Raw genomic sequence first — 8,103 nt, forward strand, 5'->3', positions numbered from 1 at the left:
TCAACTAGACAAAATCAAATTTACAAAATTAAAAAACAAAAAAACCAGTTAATAGTCCAGTAATATGATGTCTGGGCAGACAGAAACAAAAGCATACAATCGAACATCCACAGTTATCAAGAAAAAAAAAGAAACGAAATCAAAAGAAAAGAAAAGTAAGAACATAATGGAAAAGCCACACCCTCAATATTGCCAGAATAATAAAGAAAAAGAAAGAAAGAAACATATATTTCATATGGTATTGACAAGCAACTCTTGACAAGCCACACCCTCAATCTTCTATTTTCAAGAAAAAAAAAGAAACATACTGTATTTTCAAGAAAAGAAAAAAGAAAAGAAAAAAGAAGTCAAAAGAAAAGAAAAGCAAGAACATAATGGAAAAGCCACACCCTCAATATTGCCAGAATAATAAAGAAAAAGAAAGAAAGAAACATTTATATTTCGTATGGTATTGACAAGCAACTGTTGACAAGCCACACCCTCAATCTTCTATTTTCAAGAAAAAAAAGAAACATACTGTATTTTCAAGAAAAGAAAAAAGAAAAGAAAAAAGAACACAGTCGAATATCAGCAAGAAATATCAGCAAGAATATGATGTCTGGGCAGACAGAAACAAAAGCATACAATCGAACATCCACAGTTATCAAGAAAAAAAAAGAAACGAAATCAAAAGAAAAGAAAAGCAAGAACATAATGGAAAAGCCACAACCTCAATATTGCCAGAATAATAAAGAAAAAGAAAGAAAGAAACATATATATTTCGTATGGTATTGACAAGCAACTGTTGACAAGCCACACCCTCAATCTTCTATTTTCAAGAAAAAAAAAGAAACATACTGTATTTTCAAGAAAAGAAAAAAGAAAAGAAAAAAGAACACAGTCGAATATCAGCAAGAAATATCAGCAAGAAACCCACATACTCAATCTTTTCAAGCAAGAAATATCAGCACATAATCAAACATTTTCAAGAAAAAAAGAAAAGAAAAGAGAAGAAAAGAAAGGGCAGAAGTAACATACCTAGGTATTGACACCTTTGTAGGAGTGTTGCCAAACAATACAGGCTGGTTGGGTCATCATCTACTTGCATCCCATCTCCCATATTCACCAATTCCATTGTCTTGATAAAACAATCCAAGAACAAGAGAAAGAAACAAGCAAGAACAAGAGAAAGAAACTAGGAAACCCAAAGAAACCAAGAGAACTTTAAGAAGGAGTGAAAACAGAGTAAGAAAACCTTAAGAAAACCTTAAGAAGAGTGAAAAGAGAGAAAGAAAATTTTTAATTTATATTTTTTGGCGGCAAAACTATGATGACCGGTGTATTCTCTTAACTCTTAACTCGTAAGTTATTTCCGTCCCTCTGAAGTTCTAATTTAGCTACTCTTAAAATTTATTATATTTACTAATTTATATTAGCTAATGTATATACATATTAAAAAATATATGTGTGGATGGACAGCTGAGAAATATATATTCTAATTTTAAGGAAATAAAATTCATTTTAATTATTAAAAATATGAGACATGATTGGGTTGAGAAAAAATTCATCACAATATATATATATATATATATATATATATATATATATATATAATTCATTATAGTTTGACTAATTACTTTGATTAATTTAATAAAAAAACCCGCGATTCACACTAAAATAAATATAATCATAATAATATTTATTAAAAAATTGGCTTTACTAAATGCTAACATCTTTTAAACAAGAGTAACAGAAGAAAGCTCGAGAAGAAGCATTTACAAAGACCTTAATCTAGATGACTTTAAAGAAACTTTGGTTATTGATACCACCATTTAGAAAAAATTCAACAGACGCTTAAACGAGGATTAAAATGCAATGAACATTATTTACCCCCCCCAAAAAAAAAAACATAAATGCAAAGAAGATTGAGAGAAGACAATCTTAGAGTTCTATTGGTTGTGTCCCCACAATCACAACATAATACAGAATGAAGAAGAGGTACTTACTTACCAGAGAGGTGACTACTTCAGTTGTTTGATGAAATACTTCTGAGGGATCTACACCACAGAACACTGGCAGGACCTTGGTATATTTGGTTCTGCTCCGCTCCATTATTACCTCCTTAAAACATTTCCAGAGAAAATAGTGTTTACTATTTTCTCTGGAAATGTTTTGAGAAAACAATAACATAAACACTATTTTGAAACGCCTCATCATTATCATGTAAAAAAACACTAGTTGTTTGTTGGGTGCACATGCAAAGAAGAGAGTGGTTCTGATCTGTAATATAATGGGGTAGGTGGTGGCGGTTTCGGTGAACTGAAGACAATGGATCTATGGAAGTGAAATGAGAGTCAGAAGATAATGTAAAGTGAGAGAGAATGGACAGATCGCAGCAATAAGTTTTTGAGAAAGGTGAAAGAGAGAGACACATAGAGATAGAAAGGTAGGAAGCGGAAAAGCTCAAGAGAGAAGAGTGGACGCAAAAAAATAAAAGCAAGCTCTCTTGTCAAATCACAACTTTCACATTAGGTGAAATGAGGACTGACAAAAGCAATTAATGGCTCTGATCTCTGATCAACAGAACAGTAGTATCTCTCTCCTATTCCCCAAATAATCTTTAATCTCATACTACCATCCTTATAAACAAGAGAATACATCGATATCAGGAGCAAGGGACTCTCTCTGTAGGGAAAAAGCGAAAGACTATGCATGACACCAGAGATTATAAACTACAGAATAGGTGAATGAATAATACAGGGCTACACAGCACAGCTAGATAGTTTTAATATAATAATCAATAGAGTTATAGCAGCAGGGATTTTAACTACAATTGTTTAAAATAAAAAAAAATGATATACTATTTAATATGTTTAGAATTAAAAAAAAAATAATAATATTTTTCATCTTCAATCTTTATTAATAATTTGATAATATCACATTATCATTTTTGGAAAGAAAAAAGATTCAAAATTCCATAAGAAGCCAAGTTTTTGAGAAAGGTGAAAGAGAGAGACATGTATAGAAAGGTAGGAAGTGGAAAAGCTCAGTAGAGATGCAAGGAACCAAATAAAGCTCTCTTGTCAAATCACAAATTAGGTGCTCTGAGGATCTGACTCTGACTCTGATCTCTGATCAACAGAACAGTAGTCTAGCATCTCTCCTATTCCGCAAATAAAGTAACACAAACAGCGCAATTAAACTTCAATCTTATTAAGAAATTTTTCAAATTCATTTATTTATTTATTTTCTTCTCTTTAAATTAATCACACACTAAACTTAAACAACTATTAATTAACCTCCTCTTATATACATGCATGTTTTTAAAAGCAGAGGCAAAAAGTAATAATACTGAGTGAACCGAAACAGAGCTTCTAAGATTCATTCAGTTATATATAAGAAACTTAACACTACAAACAAAAGTAATAATACAGACAGATACAATGAATGAACCATCATAGAGCACAAACAAATATACATACATGACACGTACAGTATTAATAATTAGGATTTAAGAAAAAATAAAGGTATGGCATGGTATGGAGGGGAAGTTACATTATCCTCAGCATTCAGCAGCAAGTAAAGGAAGATTATTGAGAAGAATCTCAACTCAAGAGGCTCAGTGTCGGGGGCCATCAAGAGGACTAGCTCAGAAATGCCTCTGTTCAGTGTCTTTTTTGAGCTGAGCTACAAATACAAAAAGAAATACATGTTTTATGGTCGCTGAAACAAAAAAAAAGAAAGAAAAAAAATGCAATAACACACTTAAAATAAATGGAAGAACCAATGAAATGAAATGAAAGCAGAGGCGAAAGAAAGTTCCTTTCCTGTGAGTTGAGCTGCTGCTTGTAGTTGGTAGCTTATCTTGTTGAACAAGATCTTCAACAGTATTGTTATTGTGAGTTGAACTGAGCATCGGCCAAAGGTAACCACCATTTTTGTGATTTGATTGAAAGAAAGAAAGAAAACTTGAAGAAGAACACTCATTCAAGTCAGATTCAATGAATCGTTTGTTTAGAAGGAAGAGAAGATAACGAAAAGAAAAGGTAACCAACCATTTTTGTGATTTGATTGAAGGGTGAGAAGAGAAGAGAAGAGGGGGCTTAGGGTTTTTCTTTGGTGGAGAAGAGAGAGAGGGAGAAGAAAGAGAGGAATGAGTGAGTGTAATTAAATTAAATCCCGCCCAATTAAATTACATTTTTTACGTTTAAGCTAGATGCCAGTGAAAATTAAAATTAAACAATGAAAACATATATGTACGAGTAAACAAGAGAATACATCGATATCAGTAGCAAGGAATCTCTTTGGGGGAAAAGATACAAGGATTATAGACTACAGAATAGGTGAATGAATGATACAGTGCTACACAGCACAGCTAGATAGTTTTAATATAATAACACTATCATTTTTTGGAAACAAAAAAAGCTTCAAAACTCCCTAAGAAGCCAAGATTTTGAGAAAGTGAAAGAGAGAGACACGTAGAGAGAGAGAGAGAGAGAAAGGTAGGAGCTCAGGAGAGAAGCAAGGAAGCAAAAAAAAGAAGAAGTGCGCAATTAATAACCAATAAAGCTCTCTTGTCAAATCACAACATTAGGTGCTCTGAGGATCTGACTCTGATCTTCGATCAACAGAACAGTAGTCTAGCATCTCTCCTATTCCCTAAATAAAGTAAAACACAAACAGCGCAATTAAACTTCAATCTTATTAAGAAATTTTTCAAATCCATTTTTTTATTTATTTTCTTCTCTTTAAATTAATCACACACTAAACTTAAACAACTATTAAGCTCCTCTTATATACTTTTTAAAAGCAGAGGCAAAGTAATAATACTGAGTGAACTGAAAATGAGCTTCTAAGATTCATTCAGTTATAAAAAACTTATCACTACAAACAAAAGTAACAATACAGATACAATGAATAAACCATAGACTATAGAGCACAAACAAATACATGACGTACAGTATTAATAATGAGGATTTAAGAAAAAATAAAGGTATGGTATGGTATGGTATCGGAAGTTACCTTATCCTCAGTAGCAAGTAAAGGAAGATTTTTGAAAAGAATCCCAACTCAAGAGGCTCAGAGTCGGGTGCCATCAAGAGGAGAAATGCCTCTGTTCAGTGTCTTTTTTAAGCTAAGCTACAAATACAAATAAAAATACATGTTTTATGGTCGCTGAAACAAAAAGAAAAAAGAAAAAAGCGCAATAACACACTTAAAATAAATGGTAGAACCAACGAAATGAAATGAAATGAAATAAAAGCAGAGGCGAAAGAAAGTTCCTTTCTTGTGAGTTGGGGAGCTGCTTGTAGTTGGTAGCTTATCTTGTTGAACAAGATCTTCAACAGTATTGTTATTGTGAGTTGAGCTTAGCTTGATTGAAGAGAAGAGAAGGGGGCTAGGCTTAGGGTTTTTCTTTGGAGAGAGAGAGAGAGAGAGAGAGAGAGAGAGAGAAGAAAGAGAGGAATGAGTGAGTGTTATTAAATTAAATCCCGCCCAATTTTAGATGAAAAATCTTTGAAAATTGTAAATTGTAAATTTGTGATCTGAGATGAGACTGCATCTGCATGTTTCGGATTATGCATTGAGAGGTGAGAGAGACTAAGAGCAATGGTTGGTTATTTTGATCAATTTTGTTTTGGCCCAATCCAATCCATCTTTAATTAATTATAATAAAACTTTAAATTATAATATTTGCGCTGAAATCAAATTATTGTAGATTACCTGCTAAAAAGCGCATGCGTGGTCAAGTGTCCAAAGCACATTACATTGATTTGCATTGGAGAGGGCCACACTTGACTTGACAATCAGACACTACACTACACTGAGTAAAAGCAATGCAATGAATGGACTTGGGTCGGGTGTTATTTTCAGCAGCATCATCTTTGTTTTGTTTTGTTTTGGGCCCAATCCAATTCAAATATCCAATCCATCTTTGTTTTGTCACTTACATACATCGAGGAGGGAGGGATTTCTTAATTCTAAATAAATAAATGTTAATTAAAATGCTAATTAATATATCTGATTCTATATCCTATACTATACTACCGTAGAAGGAGAGGAGGGGGGAATAAATTATTATTATTAACTACTCAATGAAAGAATTAAATTATAGAACAGTTTCGGATCTTAAAAAAATTATTTAGAAAGTATCTCATAGACTTTCTTTTACATAGAGGGCCTATAAACTTATAGGCCGACCTATTTTATATTATTTATTTTAAATTAAATAAATAAATTATTATTTTAATGGTTTTGAATAATAAAATTATATTATTTTAATTATTTTCTTTAATTATTGAACGTCTTGTAGGCTTAAACAGGCTAACAAGTCTATGTCAAGACTTTTGTTTTTTAAATATACGTCATGCTAAATTTATAATTTGGGCGTGCACAAGCTAACGAATCTGGCCATGCCTAAAGTATTTTACATGTGTCTGACCTATTTAAGCTAAAGCCTATCTCTATCCAGCCTATTTACACCCCCTACTTTTAACAATGGTTTTTCGTTGTTGATTAAATGTGAGTACTATAAACATGCTTTTAACGTTGGTTGGCCCGCCCCGCCCCGCCACCAACCCGCCAAAAACGGGACAGGGCGGGTTAACCCGCCATTAAATATGGGTGGGAAAAATGAACTCACCCCGTTTTATGGTGGGTTGGCGGGTCAACCCACCAACCCGTCAATTAAAAAATTAAATAATTAAAATTTAAAAATAAATTATATTTTATTAATTTTTCTAATATTATTTTATTTTATTTCACACTTCTTTTAATTTTTCTCAATCTCAATCTTAAATGTATACTAATATTTGTCAAAACATTCTTTAGGAACTCATTCGTCTCCATATAAAGATAACATTTGTCATAAATAAAATTGTTATTCTTTATTTTTTCTAAGAAGTACTAATGTAAAAAAAAAATTGGATATCACAAAAATTTAATGACAAATGAAATACTACTTAATTGTAAAAAATATATATATATAACCCGACGGGTCAACCCGTTTTGACCCACTTCTAGGCGGGGCGGGTTGAAGTGGGTTGGTGGGTTGAAAATCTCAACCCAACTCGTCCCGTTTTGGCGGGTTGACCCACCGGGCAGTGGCGGAGCCACGTTGTGGCCTACAGTTGCCTTGGCACTGGCTTATTTAGCCACGTTCATTTAGCTACATTTGAAAAGTAGCAAATTCTGTTCAAATTTTTTTAAAATTAGCCACGTTTTGGTCGTAGCCAAAGAACCGTAGCTATTTGGGCACTAGCTGAATTTTTTGGCACTTGCTAACATGTCATGCTGGCTCCGCCACTGCCGTCGTGCTCAACCCATATTGTCACCCCTAAATTTACGTATAAAGTAGAGTCATCAAAACAGGCTATCTCTTCTTGTTAGGCCCTAGCTCGCACGAGTTAAGGCAAAAAATCCTACAAATAAAAAAGCCTGCATGAGCCAAAAACTTATATAATCCCACGAGATAGGGCCTGTCCACGAGCCAAAATTTCATATAAGTCAATCATTTGTCATTAATTAAAATTGTGACAGTAGCAAAAAGGCATCACCAAAACCTTATCTAAAATTTCCATCCCTGATCCATCTACCGCTCCCAACTTCTACACTATATAATCAACTATAATGGAAAGAACAAAAAATCTTTACGTAATCCTCCAAGACAAGCAATCAATGAAATAAAATAAACCATGTTGTCTTATAATTGAATGGAAATTGATTTCTCCGGAGAAACTATTCCCCTATTACAGACTCCTAAAAATGTCTCATCCATCTTTTTTCTTTAATATAATGAGTCCCGTATATTTAATGGGTATGCAGAAGAGGAATAATATCTTCTGCAACATGAGAAACTAGGAAAACTATTGCCACTTTGTTATTCCTCACTTTAACATAAATTCGTTACATTAATTATGCATTTGCTACTTTAGAGTAATAACCAACAAAATAGCTTTAGGCTTCTTTTCAATGGTATGAGATTCACCATTATTGCCTTTATTTAATTTAGCTGTTGATTTCATTAGCAATTTTCGTCTAGCTTCTTTCCTTTGTCATTATTTTCTATCATCCCACCATAGCGGAATGTGGTTGACCCAATTCGCAATTCAACATATAGCTATG

Source organism: Gastrolobium bilobum, unplaced genomic scaffold (genome assembly GCF_033153095.1).
Source record: "Gastrolobium bilobum isolate Gb01-03AN ecotype WA unplaced genomic scaffold, APGP_CSIRO_Gbil_v1 utg61008, whole genome shotgun sequence".
Classification (NCBI taxonomy): Eukaryota; Viridiplantae; Streptophyta; class Magnoliopsida; order Fabales; family Fabaceae; genus Gastrolobium; species Gastrolobium bilobum.